This window comes from Hordeum vulgare, chromosome 6H (assembly GCF_904849725.1).
Source record: "Hordeum vulgare subsp. vulgare chromosome 6H, MorexV3_pseudomolecules_assembly, whole genome shotgun sequence".
Lineage (NCBI taxonomy): Eukaryota > Viridiplantae > Streptophyta > Magnoliopsida > Poales > Poaceae > Hordeum > Hordeum vulgare.
This window is the reverse complement of record NC_058523.1, coordinates 469,524,767-469,542,147: the sequence shown is the minus strand read 5'-3', so window position 1 is coordinate 469,542,147 and position 17,381 is coordinate 469,524,767. Positions and strand designations below refer to the sequence as shown.

Below are 17,381 nucleotides of genomic sequence, written 5' to 3'. Positions count from 1 at the left end.
TCTAAAAAATAAAAAAAATTGCCTGCTTATAACATGTTTATTAAAATTTACAGCTTACGCAGAACTCATTTGAGAAAGTCAAGCTCTACATCATACAACACTCTGTCATCATGTTATTCTGCTATTATGACTAACCATCTATGTTTTTCTATTCTCTGGCCCTACCATGGGTGCCATGTTTTATGTGTTTCGATCTCATTTCTAGCAAGGCTTCACATATTCTTTGATGTGAACATACTATGTTAGGTTATTCATGAGCTTTTATATACATGTTGTTAATAGTGTAGATGTAAGGTTTGTGGGCTATGCTGCTTCTAGGTCATGCAATCTGATGAATGAGAAAATTCATTCCGATGGTTACACGTGCGTTGCATGTGCACTGTTACTAGTGCAGGAAAAGTAACGGGCACCGCTAGGGATCAGACTACTGATCCCTAGTGTTGCATCAGACCAGCCGAACACCGTAGGATGAGGCTGCTTCTCCCCGTTAGATTAGTATAGGTGCGTCAAACCTTTGCGAGGTAGTTTTCTAGTAATCAGCTTCGTAGAATTAATTGCTTCCAGAAATAACGGTTGGACACAATCTATAACGTGGGTCCACCTTTGTTTCCCTGTACTAATTTTGTTCCACAAACTAATCACGCCCAAAAATCAAGCAGGGAATCCGTCAAAAGAAAGCAAGTAAGTATCGCCTTATTTTCTACTGAACGGAAATCATTTCCTACTAAACTTAGCTTCCAGTACATGTTAAATTTGCTTCCATATCCAGTAAAAAACTTTATGTCCAATGTGACAATTTATTATTATTTAGAGACAAAAATTTTCATAAATTTGCTATTATTTTTTGCCTTCCGGTCTTACTCCACGTTACTTCCAACCACCATAGAAGTTTGGTTCAATCTAATTTGTTTCAACTTAATTTGGAAAATATGCTTCCATAACATTTATAGATTTTCTCTAATCACGCCGCTGCCATATGCTTCCGATATTCGCTTCATGTCCATACAATCACAGGAGTTTTCATATATGCATGATGCTTCCTTTTATTCCATATTCGTTTCCATCATATGCTTCAAGCAGTACATGACATGCTTCATAATTCATGGTCACATTTTTCTCCGCGCGATGTCATGATTTGTTTTCTGCTATGAAGCACACGTGTTTGTATTTCGAAGCACAATTTTATTTGGTTGCAGCATGAAATGTAGTTCCAAGTTCCTTATACCATCACAATGTTAGTGTAAGAAAAGAAGCACGCGTCATTGTATTTCGAAGCACAATTTTATTTGGTTGAAGCATGAAATGTAGTTTGAGAGTTACTTTGTTGCAATGAGCCATCAGAAACATAGTTTGAGAGTTACTGAAGCTTGAACAGAATGTTACCAATTTACCATGTTTGTATAAACAACAAAGCAAATTAACACGTAAATGCTTCGATACATGCTACATATGATACCGAAGCAGATATCTAAAACTAAACTGAAGGAAACACATACATAGGTAGTATGACAATGCACAGGATCTGAAGCATTGCCTCTTTGACAATGAAGCACGTCACTCCCACTATTTAGAGCCAGAGACGTCGAGGAACCAGAAACATCGATGGCAGGATGTATGAGAGATGATGCCAACCTGAACATCAATTTGGAGTACCATGGATGCAACGTCGCCGGAGAAGAGGCCAACATGGCGGCAAGATGATTGTGCCATATCCTTTGACGTTCAATGTCCCCGCTGCCCGTTGATTCATGATTGTGTCGTATCCTATCACGTTCAATGTCCCCGCTGCTCGTTGGTGGTATTTGGAAGAAGCGTCAATCTCTTGCAATCTCAAGATAACACAATAGTATATAAAAACGAAAGCATGTCTAGAATGTCGCAAACTCTATACAGCGAAGGTGCACGAGAATGACGCAAATGAAGCATGGATATTTGGATGTCAGGGAAAAGCCATGAACTTGGCGCAAGCTTCACTCAGCGTCTTGAAGCCGTGTCGGTCGGGCATGGCCAGCGTGGCTGCCACGGTCTCGATGTCGAGGCTCTTGCACAGGACACGCTCGCAGATCGCCCTTAGCCTGCCCATGTTGTACTGCTCGGCGGTGATAAGGAGGTGTCGGATCATCGCCTTGTGACCGGCACCATCAAGGCCACCCAGGACGGGGCAACGCGTCCGTGTCGGCGAACTGGATCAACGCCCAGACTGACGGTGTCGGCATGTCTCTGCCGTCCACGGAGATCTGCACCTTCCCATCGCTGCACGTCGTCATCGTGTGGATGTGGCGCTTGAGAAAGCCAGGCGCCCGAGCGTCGAGGATGCAGTAGTGCGCGTCGATCGTCCCTCCTTCGAGTTGGATGATCACGTCTGGCTCCCCTTTGCCGTAGCCGACTTGCTGGAAGAGCGGCAGGATCGATCCATGCTAGGATGGAGCACCAGCGTTGTCGCCCGGGGGTCGCATCGGTGTAGAAGAAGATGTCGTTTGGACAAGCAGCGGGCAGAGCTTACCGGCGGGGCGGCCGTGCTGCTCGACGGCGGCGAGAGTAGGAAGCGGCTGCATGCGAGGCGCTCCGGGCGGTGCGTGGAAGCTGGACGAGCTTGATCCGGTGTGGTTGCAGCTGGAATATAGGAGAGATTAATTAGGGAGAGATTAGTGGATGATTTATGGTGGGGCTACGTGCAGTTAATTCCCTGTCGATGTCTTATTTTTTTACAAAAGCAACACGGTTTGTGAGGCGTCAGATTTCAATTGAATGGATGGCATTGGAATGGTCTGATGCTGGACTCCTATGAGACTACTAGTTGAATGCCCGTACGTTGTCACGGGCCAACAAATAGATCTGTCGCAGGCCCATTTCACTTCGATGCTTCAGTCATTCTGCCATTTGTTACCATGCTATAAATTCGCTTTCTCCTAGTTCATAAAATTGTCCTACTCATTCACATCGTCCCTAACATACAAGCTTATATCTATCATCCCGAACCTATGGACTAACAAATGAATATATCATGAGTAGCTCGGCATTAGCTATTCAGACATTACATCATTGCCTTCTGCCCAAGTTGCAAATTGTTATAGCCATTTCCATCGTACCTACTTCTAATGGATTGCAGCATTTGTCATCTTTTTTTCACGAAAGCATTTGTCATCCACTCCCTCAAAGTTATGACAAACTCATCAATTCCTAAAACAATTTAGCAATGTCATACATCACAATCCCAAAGTCCTCTCCCTATCTTAGCCTTGCATGAGAGCTCATAGTTTCACTCGTATGAACCCTCCTACCTCAAGATTAGACTAAAGACTTTGATGATGAGAATTATGTATTTATCCACAACATAGTTAATTAAAATATAAGAACTGTGATTGCCTTTGCAGTAAAATAACACACCAAATAATTTGCCTACATGTCGCACGTGGGTCCCATTTATCAGCGTGGAGAAATACATGACTCTGAACTAAAAAAACTATCTCACACTGTGACATGTGGGTCCCCCTTGTCAGCAAATGAGTAAAAAGGAAGGAAAAAGGTAAAGACAACAGTTATTGTCCAATCAGGAGATATGACGCTTCCATACTCAACCACGGTAAAAAAAGCAATAGTACAATGTTTTGCACCGAGTAGATCAGCAAACAAGGGCAAGTCTGTAGCCATTCACCTCATGCATTTCAAATTCAAACAGTTTTTGTGTGGCACGATCTTCATTATTACAAGGAATCCCATAGCAAGCGGAGGTCTACATTGCCTCCGGAAATAGTGATCCCTATCTTGCTGCTCTCATGCCAAGCAGAGCTCTGCTTGAACTCGTCGGAGAGGGTAGCGGCAAGGCCAATGGCTCCCGCTAGGCTCCACGGCCACCTTCAGCGTCTCGTAGGACATCTTCATGGCGTCCACAATGGCATTGTCATCCACGACGATGACATCATCCACCAAGTCCCTCACCACCGGCTCTGCTGCCAGAATACGTATCGAGGGGTTTATGGCCTTTGCAGCCAGTGCCACACCATAAATTAAACCACCACCTGTAGTTCAACCAAAAATATTTGTCAAGTGACAAATTAGAATAGACTTCCTCACAAAAAAAGGACTATTTACGATAGGGATAAACTAAGAGAGTACATACCACTAATTGGAACAATTATTGTGTCTATCTTTGGGACTTGCTCCAAAAGTTCAAGGCATACTGTACCCTGACCACTGAGAAAATATCAAACAAAATGTATCAGGCTTTCAGTGGAAAAAATGATTGATACTCTTTTAGAGTAAAACTGTAAAACAATAAAATGCAGAAGGTTGTGTTGCTGGTTGAAACGAGTAAAGATTCATGAAATCGTAAATTTTAGATAAAGACACTGCTAATATGATGGCGTGCCACTAATCTAGTAACTCCAAAGGGCTAAGTAAGTAATCATATTTTGTTGATTGCAAGCATGCCATCGACCATATGACTCACGTGGCTACATGAGCAAACACGTTCTTGTTCTTTTGGCATAGCGAGTGCAAATATAAAAGCACTATATCAAATAGAAAGCTGAAAGAAATTGCAAAAACAGAATGACTTACACAAGCAAGTTAGAGCCTATGCCTACAACGCCTAGACGCTCTCAGGCGTTAATTATCGAACATCAAATCAACTACATATGAACTGAAGCATCCGGTGCTAACTCTGGCAGCGGTGCCTACATGGCGCCAGGAAATTATCTCCGGGGTAGAGAAACGGCTAGGATTTAGATCCTAGCACCGATCCTTAGCGCCTCCATTGTAGATGCCCTAAACTACATAATCTACAGCCCTTATAGAAGCCTGGTAAATAATCACAATCACTATGAGCTATATGTATGACAGAGCATAATTTATAGTAGTAAGAAGATGTCTTCATTCAATACATGGATTGGTCATAGCAGGTCACATGGATTGGTCATAACAGGTCACATTGTGATAGCCTATAATTTGAACTGAAATCTTTGCCTCCACTTAAGTGTAAGCACAAGGGCATATACCATATAATGGTTATTCATCGGATGTAAGTCCGCATCCTATATATTAGCCATATACTACACTTTTTTCTGCTAATGTCCAATATATCAAGGTCCTTCTCACGAAAAAATTATGCAGTTGTCTTTGTTCAGTAGAAGTTACAAACAACAACATCATAAGCAATCAAGCAACCATGAACAAACACGAGAAAAGAACTCACGTAATTTTGACTTGTTGTTCGCTTCATGCTTTGGTCCTTCCTGTGAATAAGAATAGTAAACTCAGTAGGGAAATTTCCACAAGAACCTATGGGGCCATGCAACAATCAAGAAATAGACAGGCTACAAAAATTGTAATGAACAAGGGTAGCCAAGATTTATATTCAAAGGAGAATTCCAGTCTACATCAAACAAAGCCTTTATTTAACAGAAAATCAGATCAAAGCATTTATGATGGTAGGAGGATTCCATATGGTTGGCCTCATCAGATATAGAGGCATGGGGCCGTGGTCGACGAAGATGTGACCACGAAGACAAAGACCGTCGGACTACTACAACGCAAGGCAACAATGAAAGGGAGGATGACGAGTGTGCACGAGCACAAGCAAGCACCCACAACTCTGCTTACGATGGTGACAACGACATGCACGGGGATGTATAGGTCGCTCCTCGGCAACCACTTGTAAGGCAACCTAGTCTGGTTTCTCATACTTCTGCAAGAATTCATAGAGAAATGCTAATAATGAAGGAAAATTTAGAACTAAGTACCTTGAGGCGAACAATCAATCAAGCACAAACACATATTAGGAGATAGTAGGAGCACGCCAAATTTTGCAATCATGCATTAGTTTCACCTCATTATACATGTTTTATTCTCCCTATTGTTCATCACAGAAAACTGCAGATGGATTTGTAGTGACACAACCCAAACCAGTGAAAACCATTAACTTTTTGCAAAGAGCCCAAAAAGGCCAAGATAGATTTTTAAATTGTAGAATCTACTTTCAAAGGAACCAATGGAGGGACAAATACACATCAGTGTTCAGTGTATATGTGTGATCATACACGCTAGTTGACCGTTGCCATGGCAAGACGAACGTCGGACACGACAGCGTACGGACAAACCTGGAAAATAATTTAGAAACACGAGTGTAAGATAATGTACTCCCTCCGGTCCTTTTTACTCCGCATATTAGATTTGGGTCAAGTCAAACTTTATAAAGTTTGACCAGATATATATTGAAAAATATCAACATCTATAATACCAAATATACATATCATGAAACTACCTTTCGTAATGAATCTAACAATATTTATTTGACATTGTGAATGTTGATACATGTTTCTATAAATTTGGTCAAAGTAGAGATACTTTGACTTCGGACAAAGCTAATATGCAGACTAAAAAGGACCGGAGGGAGTACATGCGTAAATGAAACTAAAACTGCCCTTAGGAATTTTTTGTCAATCAAAGGAAGTGTCGTTACGTTCTCCAAGATAATTGCTATCAATCAGTCTGATGAATCAGTCAATCTTTAGATGCTCCAGATCCCAGACCAGTGGCCATATTTGGATGCTCCAAATCCCAGACCGACAAGAGTACCAAAAGTGGACAGAGGAGTCAAAGACCTTGGAAATGAGTATGCGAGGCCGATCAAAACTGGCGATGATGGCTCTTGCTCCCAATATTCGTTATGTGAAATTGAACAAACAATTAACATTCATAAACAGTACACAAAGGTGTTCTAGTATCAGTTGAGAAATTGTCAAACATTCATAAACACTACATAAGGGTCAACACCAGACGAAGATGTGGATTAAATTTGAAGAAGGTAAAGTAACGGCCATACACTTAAAAACTGCAGGGCGGGTGCAGCTTCAAGGATAAACAGGGTCTAGCTCAGATCACACTAAGGGAAGACACCCAAAAGAGACACACCAGTCAGGTTTCTGAATATAGCAGTGAGCTGCTTGGGATGTTGCGGTTGAATCCAAATCTGTAGCAAGTATAATAACACAATAGACAACTAACGTTAGCAAAGGAGAAGAAGAACATACGATATTTAATGCAAGTTAAACTCATGAAACAAATAGATAATTAACTTAATTACCATTTGGCCAGCAAAATGGAGATGCAATTTCCACGGGTTTGTTACACTCGTTGACAAGCACTCACTCAGCAGGAATGGTGCCTGCCACACCTTGGCCTGACAAGTGAAGGTCACATCACAAAGCTCTGGAACATAGCCAAACCGCACCGGAGGGTTCTTGAAGCGCCAACAAAAGCACGTCACTTGCCTAAGCTTGGGGACAGAAACGAGCTCGATCCACTTGTGCCCAAAGTTGATGAACTTGAGCTCCTGGAGCCCTGAGCACGGCATATCGATCTTGAGCACGGAGTGCTCAACCTTCCAGCGGGAGCTCAGGGTGAGCTGCTTGAGCCCATCACAAGCGCTAATGAGGTCGGTGACGTCGGAGTCCCCAAATGCAAGGCCCTTGAGGCATAGCCTTGTGAGCCAGCGGAAGGCGACCTGGTAGGCGCGGGAGAAGGACATGAATTGCTATCCAAACACGGCGATCAACGGGACAGTGTATTGTGCGGGCGATGGAGATATTTGTAAGGCGAGGCCACTGGTCTTTCCACGGCTGACGACATCCGATGGAGCTCAGGTGAGGGTAAAATAGGAAGAAGCTGAGGTCGAGGGTCTTGATGGCACGACTGCGCTGGCAGTCGCAGTCGCGCTTAGCCGGAGGACACACGAACCACAAAGCGCTCGTGAACGCGACCATGGTGTCGAGCACAGTGGCGCCATGGAATGTTGGGGAACGTCGCACGGGAGACAAAAATTTTCCTACGCGCACGAAGACCTATCATGGTGATGTCCATCTACGAGAGGGGATGAGTGATCTATGTACCCTTGTAGACCGTACAGCAGAAGCGTTAGAGAACGCGGTTGATGTAGTGGAACGTCCTCACGTCCCTCGATCCGCCCCGCGAACAATCCCGCGATCAGTCCCACGATCTAGTACCGAACGGACGGCACCTCCGCGTTCAGCACACGTACAGCTCGACGATGATCTCGGCCTTCTTGATCCAGCAAGAGAGACGGAGAGGTAGAAGAGTTCTCCGGCAGCGTGACGGCGCTCCGGAGGTTGGTGATGACCTTGTCTCAGCAGGGCTCCGCCCGAGCTCCGCAGAAACGCGATCTAGAGGAAAAACCGTGGAGGTATGTGGTCGGGCTGCCGTGGAAAAGTCGTCTCAAATCAGCCCTAAAACCTCCGTATATATAGGTGGGAGGGAGGGGACCTTGACTTGGGGCTCAAGGAGCCCCAAGGGGGTCGGCCGAGTCCAAGGGGGGAGGACTCCCCCCCCAAACCGAGTTGGACTTGGTTTGGTGGGAGGGAGTCCCCCTTCCTTCCCACCTCCTCCTCTTTTTTTTTCTTTCTCTTTGATTTTTATCTCTATGGCGCATAGGGCACTTGTGGGCTGTCCCACCAGCCCACTAATGGCTGGTGTGCCACCCTCAAGGCCTATGGGCTTCCCCGGGGTGGGTTGCCCCCTCCCGGTGAACTCCCGGAACCCATTCGTCATTCCCGGTACATTCCCGGTAACTCCGAAAACCTTCCGGTAATCAAATGAGGTCATCCTATATATCAATCTTCGTTTCCGGACCATTCCAGAAACCCTCGTGACGTCCGTGATCTCATCCGGGACTCCGAACAACATTCGGTAACCAACCATATAACTCAAATACGCATAAAACAACGCCGAACCTTAAGTGTGCAGACCCTGCGGGTTCGAGAATTATGTAGACATGACCCGAGAGACTCCTCGGTCAATATCCAATAGCGGGACCTGGATGCCCATATTGGATCCTACATATTCTACGAAGATCTTATCGTTTGAACCTCAGTGCCAAGGATTCATATAATCCCGTATGTTATTCCCTTTGTCCTTCGGTATGTTACTTGCCCGAGATTCGATCGTCAGTATCCGTATACCTATTTCAATCTCGTTTACCGGCAAGTCTCTTTACTCGTTCCGTAATACAAGATCTCACAACTTACACTAAGTTACATTGCTTGCAAGGCTTGTGTGTGATGTTGTATTATCGAGTGGGCCCCGAGATACCTCTCCGTTCACATGGAGTGACAAATCCCAGTCTTGATCCATACTAACTCAACTAACACCTTCGGAGATACCTGTAGAGCATCTTTATAGTCACCCAGTTACGTTGCGACGTTTGATACACACAAAGCATTCCTCCGGTGTCAGTGAGTTATATGATCTCATGGTCATAGGAGTAAATACTTGACACGCAGAAAACAGTAGCAACAAAATGACACGATCAACATGCTACGTCTATTAGTTTGGGTCTAGTCCATCACATGATTCTCCTAATGATGTGATCCCGTTATCAAGTGACAACACTTGCCTATGGCCAGGAAACCTTGACCATCTTTGATCAACGACCTAGTCAACTAGAGGCTTACTAGGGACAGTGTTTTGTCTATGTATCCACACAAGTATTGTGTTTCCAATCAATACAATTATAGCATGGATAATAAACGATTATCATGAACTAAGAAATATAATAATAACTAATTTATTATTGCCTCTAGGGCATATTTCCAACAGTCTCCCACTTGCACTAGAGTTAAGAATCTAGTTCACATCACCATGTGATTCCAACGAATCCAACACCCATATAGTTATGGGGTCTGATCACGTCTTGCTCGTGAGAGAGGTTTTAGTCAACGGTTCTGAAACTTTCAGATCCGTGCGTTCTTTACAAATCTTTATGTCATCTTATAGAAGCTGCTACTACGTGCTATTCGGAAATGCTCCAAATATCTACTCTACTATACGAATACGTTTCACTACTCATAGTTATTCGGATTAGTGTCAAAGCTTGCATTGACATAACCCTTTACGACAAACTCTTTAACCACCTCCATAATCGAGAAAAAATTCCTTAGTCCATTAGTTACTAAGGATAAATTTCGACCGCTGCTAGTGATTCAATCATGGATCACTCTCTGTACCTCTCAACATACTTTGAGTCAAGGCACACATCAGGTGCGGTACACAGCATGGCATACTTTAGATTCTACGGCTAAGGCATAGAAGACGACCTTCGTCTATTCTCTTTATTCTGCCGTGGTCGGGTTTTTAGTCTTACTCAAATTCACACCTTACAACGCAACAAAGAACTCCTTCTTTGCTGATCTATTTTGAACTCCTTCAAAAACTTGTCTAGGCATGCATCTTGTTGAAACTTCTATTAAGCGCTTTCGATCTATCTCCATAGATCTTTGATGCTCAACGTTCAAGTAGCGCAATCTAGGTACTCCTTTGAAAACTTCTTTCAAACAACCTTGTATGCTTTACAGAAATTCTACATTACTTCTGATCCACAATATGTCAACCACATATACCTATCAGAAATTCTATAGTGCTCCCACTCACTTCTTTGGAAATACAAGTTTCTCATAAACCTTGTACACACCCAAAATCTTTGATCATCTCATCAAAGTGTATATTCCAACTTCGAGATGCTTGCATCAGTCCATTGAAGGATCACTGGAGCTTGCATACTTGCTAGTATCTTTAGGATCGACAAAACCTTCTGGTTGTATCACATACAATGTTTGCTCAAGGAAACCATCGAGGAAACAATGTTTTGACATCCTACGTGCAATATTTCATAAATAATGCATCAACAACTAAAATAATTCTAACAGACCTTTAGCATCGCTATGAGTGAGAAAGTCTCATCATAGTCAACTGTATGATCTTGTCGAAAACATCTTTGCGACAAGTCGAGCTTTTCTTAATAGTGACTTGTCACCATCATTGTCTGTCTTCCTTTCAAAGATCCATCTCTACTCAATAGTCTTATGACCATCAAGTAGTTCTTCCAAAGTCTACACTTTGTTTTCATACATGAATCCTCTCTCGGATTTCATGGCTTCCAGCCATTTGTCGGAATCCGGGCCCACCATCGCTTTCTCCATAACTCGTAGGTTCACTGTTGCTCAACAACATGACCTCCAAGACAGGGTTACCGTACCACTCTGATGTAGTACGCGACCTTGTCGACCTATGAGGCTTGTAGTAACTTGATCCGATGCTTGATGATCACCATCATCAGCTTCCACTTCAATTGGTGTAGGCGCCACAGGAACAACTTCCTGCGCCCTGCTACACACTGGTTGAAGTGATGGTTCAATAACCTCATCAAGTTCTACTACCCTCCCACTCAATTCTTTCAAGAGAAACCTTTCCTCGAGAAAGGATCCGTTTCTAGAAACAAACACTTTGCTTTCGGATCTGAGATAGGAGATGTACCCAACTGTTTTGGATATCCTATGAAGATGCATTTATCCGCTTTGGGTTCGAGCTTATCAGACTGAAACTTTTTCACATAAGTGTCGAAGCCCCAAACTTTCAAGAAACGACAATTTAGATTTCTCCAAACCTCAGTCTATACTGTGTCATCTCAACGGAAATACGCGGTGCCCTATTTAAAGTGAGTGCGGTTGTCTCTATTGCATAACCCATAAACGATAGTGGTAATTCGATAAGAGACATCATAGTATGCACTATACCAAATAGTGCGTGGCTATGACGTTCAGACACATCATCACACCATGATGTTCCAGGTGGCATGAACTGCGAAACAATTTCCACATTGTCTTAACTGCGTACCAAAACTCGTAACTCAGATATTCATTTCTATGATCATATCGTAGACAGTTTATCCTCTTGTTACGACGAACTTCACTCTGAAAAGGATTTGAACTTTTCAACATTTCAGACTTGTGATTCATTAAGTAAATACTCCTGTATCTACTCAAATCGTCAGTGAAGTAAGAACATAATGATATCCACTGCGTGCCTCAGTACCCATTGGACTGCATACATCAAAATGTACCACTTCCAACAAGTTACTATCTCATTTCATCTCAATGAAAACAAGGCCTTGCTCATGTGGTATGGTTTGCATGTCACTAGTGATTCGGAATCAGGTGAGTACAAAGATCCATCAGCATGGAGCCTCTTCATGCAATTTATACTAACATGACTCAAGCGGCAGTGCCACAAGTAAGTGGTACTATCATCATTAACTCGTATCTTTTTGGCACAAATATCATGAACATGTGTAACACTACGATCGAGATTCAATAAACCATTGAAGGTGATTATTCAAGCAAATAGAGTAACCATTATTCTCTTCGAATGAATAATTGTATTGCAATAAACACAATCCAATCATGTTCATGCTTAACGCAAGCACCAAATAATGATTATTTAGGTTTAACACCAATTCCGATGGTAGAGGGAGCGTGCGACGTTTGATCATATCAACCTTGGAAACACTTCCAACACGTATCGTCACCTCGCCTTTAGCTAGTCTCTGTTTATGCCGTAGCTTTCATTTCGTGTTACTAATCACTTAGCAACCGAACCGGTATCCAATACCCTCATGCTACTAGGAGTACTAGTAAAGTACACATCAACATCATGTATATCAAATATACTTCTTTCGACTTTTGCCAGCCTTCTTATCTACCAAGTATCTGGAGTTGCTCCGCCTCAGTGACTGTTAACCTCATTACAGAAGCACTCAGTCTCAGGTTTGGGTTTAATCTTGGGTCTCTTCATTAGTGTAGCAACTGTTTTGCCGTTTCAAGAAGTATCCCTTCTAGCCCTTGCCTTTCTTGAAACTTAGTGGTTCTACAAACCATCAACAATTGATGGTCCTTCTTGATTTCTACTTTCGCAGTGTCAAACATCGCGAATCGCTCAAGGATCATTGTATCTATCCTTGATATGTTATAGTTCATCACGAAGCTTTCATAGCTTGGTGGCAGTGACTTTGGAGAACCATCACTATCTCATCTGGAAGATTAACTCCCACTTGATTCAAGCGATTGTCGTACTCAGACAATGTGAGCACACGCTCAACGATTGAGCCTTTCTCCTTTACTTTGTGTACAAAGAATCTTGTCGGAGGTCTTGTACCTCTTAACAAGGGCACAATCATGAAATCACAATTTCATCTCTTTAGAACATCACTTATGTTCCGCGATGTTTCAAAACATCTTTGGCGCCTTGCTTCTAAGCCATTAAGTATTTTGCACTAAACTATTGTGTAGTCATCAGAAACGTGTATGTCGGATGTTCACAGCATCCACAGACGACGCTCGAGGTGCAGCACACCGAGTGGTGCATTAAGGACATAAGCCTTCTGTGCAGCAACGAGGACAATCCTCGGTTTTATAGACTTAGTCTGCAAAGTTTGCTACTATCAATTTTCAACTAAATTTTCTCTAGGAACATATAAAAACAGTAGAGCTATAGCGCAAGCTACATCGTAATTCGCAAAGACCATTAGACTATGTTCATGAAAATTAGTTCAATTAATCATATTACTTAAGAACTCCCACTCAAAAAGTACATCTCTCTAGTCATTTGAGTGGTACATGATCCAAATCCACTATCTCAAGTCCGATCATCACGTGAGTCGAGAATAGTTTCAGTGGTAAGCATCTCTATGCTAATCATATCAACTATACGATTCATGCTCAACCTTTCGGTCTCATGTGTTCCGAGGCCATGTCTGCACATTTTAGGCTCGTCAAGCTTAACCCGAGTGTTCCACGTGCGCAACTGTTTTGCACCCGTTGTATGTGAACGTTGAGTCTATCACACCCGATCATCACGTGGTGTCTCGAAACGACGAACTGTAGCAACGGTGCACAGTCGGGGAGAACACAATTTCGTCTTGAAATTTTAGTGAGAGATCACCTCATAATGCTACCGTCGTTCTAAGCAAAATAAGGTGCACAAAAGGATTAACATCACATGCAATTCATAAGTGACATGATATGGCCATCATCACGTGCTTCTTGATCTCCATCACCAAAGCACCGGCACGATCTTCTTGTCACCGGAGCCACACCATGATCTCCATCAACGTGTTACCATCGGGATTGTCGTGCTACTCATGCTATTACTACTAAAGCTACATCCTAGCAAAATAGTAAACGCATCTGCAAGCACAAACGTTAGTATAAAGACAACCCTATGGCTCCTGTCGGTTGCCGTACCATCGACGTGCAAGTCGATATTATCTATTACAACATGATCATCTCATACATCCAATATATCACATCACATCGTTGGCCATATCACATCACAAGCATACCCTGCAAAAACAAGTTAGACGTCCTCTAATTTTGTTGTTGCATGTTTTACGTGGTGCTGACGGGTATCTAGTAGGATCGCATCTTACTTACGCAAACACCACAACGGAGATATATGAGTTGCTATTTAACCTCATCCAAGGACCTCCTCGGTCAAATCCGATTCAACTAAAGTTGGAGAAACCGACACTTGCCAGTCATCTTTGAGCAACGGGGTTACTCATAGCGATGAAACCAGTCTCTCGTAAGCGTACGAGTATTGTCGGTCCAAGCCGCTTCAATCCAACAATACCGCGGAATCAAGAAAAGACTAAGGAGGGCAGCAAAACGCACATCACCGCCCACAAAAACTTTTGTGTTCTACTCGAGAAGACATCTACGTATGAACCTAGCTCATGATGCCACTGTTGGGGAACGTCGCACGGGAAACAAAAAATTTCCTACGCGCACGAAGACCTATCATGGTGATGTCCATCTACGAGAGGGGATGAGTGATCTACGTACCCTTGTAGACCGTACAGCAGAAGCGTTGGAGAACGCGGTTGATGTAGTGGAACGTCCTCACGTCCCTCAATCTGCCCCGCGAACAATCCCGCGATCAGTCCCACGATCTAGTACCGAACGGACGGCACCTCCGCGTTCAGCACACGTACAGCTCGACGATGATCTCGGCCTTCTTGATCCAGCAAGAGAGACGGAGAGGTAGAAGAGTTCTCCGGCAGCGTGACGGCGCTCCGGAGGTTGGTGATGACCTTGTCTCAGCAGGGCTCCGCCCGAGCTCCCGAGAAACGCGATCTAGAGGAAAAACCGTGGAGGTATGTGGTCGGGCTGCCGTGGAAAAGTCGTCTCAAATCAGCCCTAAAACCTCCGTATATATAGGTGGGAGGGAGGGGACCTTGCCTTGGGGCTCAAGGAGCCCCAAGGGGGTCGGCCGAGTCCAAGGGGGGAGGACTCCCCCCCCAAACCGAGTTGGACTTGGTTTGGTGGGAGGGAGTCCCCCTTCCTTCCCACCCCCTCCTCTTTTTCTTCTTTCTCTTTGATTTTTATCTCTATGGCGCATAGGGCACTTGTGGGCTGTCCCACCAGCCCACTAATGGCTGGTGTGCCACCCTCAAGGCCTATGGGCTTCCCCGGGGTGGGTTGCCCCCTCCCGGTGAACTCCCGGAACCCATTCGTCATTCCCGGTACATTCCCGGTAACTCCGAAAACCTTCCGGTAATCAAATGAGGTCATCCTATATATCAATCTTCGTTTCCGGACCATTCCGAAAACCCTCGTGACGTCCGTGATCTCATCCGGGACTCCTAAGAACATTCGGTAACCAACCATATAACTCAAATACGCAGAAAACAACGTCGATCCTTAAGTGTGCAGACCCTGCGGGTTCGAAAATTATGTAGACATGACCCGAGATACTCCTCGGTCAATATCCAATAGCGGGACCTGGATGCCCATATTGGATCCTACATATTCTACGAAGATCTTATCGTTTGAACCTCAGTGCCAAGGATTCATATAATCCCGTATGTTATTCCCTTTGTCCTTCGGTATGTTACTTGCCCGAGATTCGATCATCAGTATCCGTATACCTATTTCAATCTCGTTTACCGGCAAGTCTCTTTACTCGTTCCGCAATACAAGATCCCGCAACTTACACTAAGTTACATTGCTTGCAAGGCTTGTGTGTGATGTTGTATTACCGAGTGGGCCCCGAGATACGTCTCCGTTCACACGGAGTGACAAATCCCAGTCTTGATCCATACTAACTCAACTAACACCTTCGGAGATACCTGTAGAGCATCTTTATAGTCACCCATTTACGTTGCGACGTTTGATACACACAAAGCATTCCTCCGGTGTCAGTGAGTTATATGATCTCATGGTCATAGGAATAAATACTTGACACGCAGAAAACAGTAGCAACAAAATGACACGATCAACATGCTACGTCTATTAGTTTGGGTCTAGTCCATCACATGATTCTCCTAATGATGTGATCCCGTTATCAAGTGACAACACTTGCCTATGGCCAGGAAACCTTGACCATCTTTGATCAACGAGCTAGTCAACTAGAGGCTTAGTAGGGACAGTGTTTTGTCTATGTATCCACACAAGTATTGTGTTTCCAATCAATAGAATTATAGCATGGATAATAAACGATTATCATGAACTAAGAAATATAATAATAACTAATTTATTATTGCCTCTAGGGCATATTTCCAACATGGAAGTGGCGGGCATCGAGTTAGGTGCCGCCACCGCGTGGAGACTGCGCCGGCGCGGACCGCGTCGCGCAGGTTCAGGCGCTCGAGGATTGCAAGGAGGAGGTCGTCGGTGAGCGCGCTGATTATGTCCTCATCTTGGGCGACGTTGCGCTTGAGCGGCGGCGACTCCATGGTCGGGATTGGGAGGACGGTTGACGGACTGAAACCCTAGCTAGAACAAATCAAACTCCGCGGCAGCCTCTGCTTCCCACCTCCGGCGTGGATCTGGACTGGACGGGGCGCGTGGCCAGATGGATGGATGGATCCAACTCCCGCCGTCGCCGCCGCCTCCTCCTCCTCCTCTTGGATCCACCTCCGGCGCGCAGCTGCTAGCGGCTGGGATGCATGATCAGATTGGATTTGGTGGTTGGTTGGATCGTTGGAGCATTGGATCGGTGTTGGACTGGATTTGTGGGAGTGCGTGGATTGTTCCTCTCGGCGGCTGGAATGGGGAGGATTTTTCCTCTCCGCGGTGGCTGGATTGGATTTGATTGGACTGATGAGTGGGACGACAGGATTGGACTAATGAGTGGGACGGTAGGGGAGGAGGGCACCGAAGGCAGACGGCGGCGGCGAGAGAGATAAAGAGAGAGATGTGATCAGGAGGGAGAGGTTGCAGGAGGCCCGGCATAACGGGTGTTCGTGGGTGGTGGTTTTTCTTCCTTTTTTGGTTTTCTTCAGAGCGGGACTCGAGGCCTAGCGAGTCGTGCGGGAATTGAGGGTTTTTTATTGAACTAATCGGCTGGTTTATCGCCTGGTTTATGGAGGGATTGAAAAAAATCGGTGGAAGGGTGGAAAGGCTAGCGGTAGGAGGGGATCGCTCGAGGTCGAACCATCACGACGACGACATATCCCCCTTTAATAGTAGAGATAGATAACAAGCGTTCGAGAGGACATGGGCCTCATAACTCTCTGGAGGAGTTAATTGATC

The 17,381-nt window shown here is 44.4% G+C and overlaps 2 pseudogenes; both read right to left on the bottom strand.

Moving 5' to 3' along the window:
• Window positions 1-1,939: 1,939 nt before the first annotated feature.
• LOC123405619 lies at window positions 1,940-3,482 on the bottom strand (annotated as a pseudogene).
• A 292-nt stretch (window positions 3,483-3,774) lies between these two features.
• Window positions 3,775-16,628, bottom strand: LOC123405618 (annotated as a pseudogene).
• Between the last annotated feature and the right edge of the window lie 753 nt (window positions 16,629-17,381).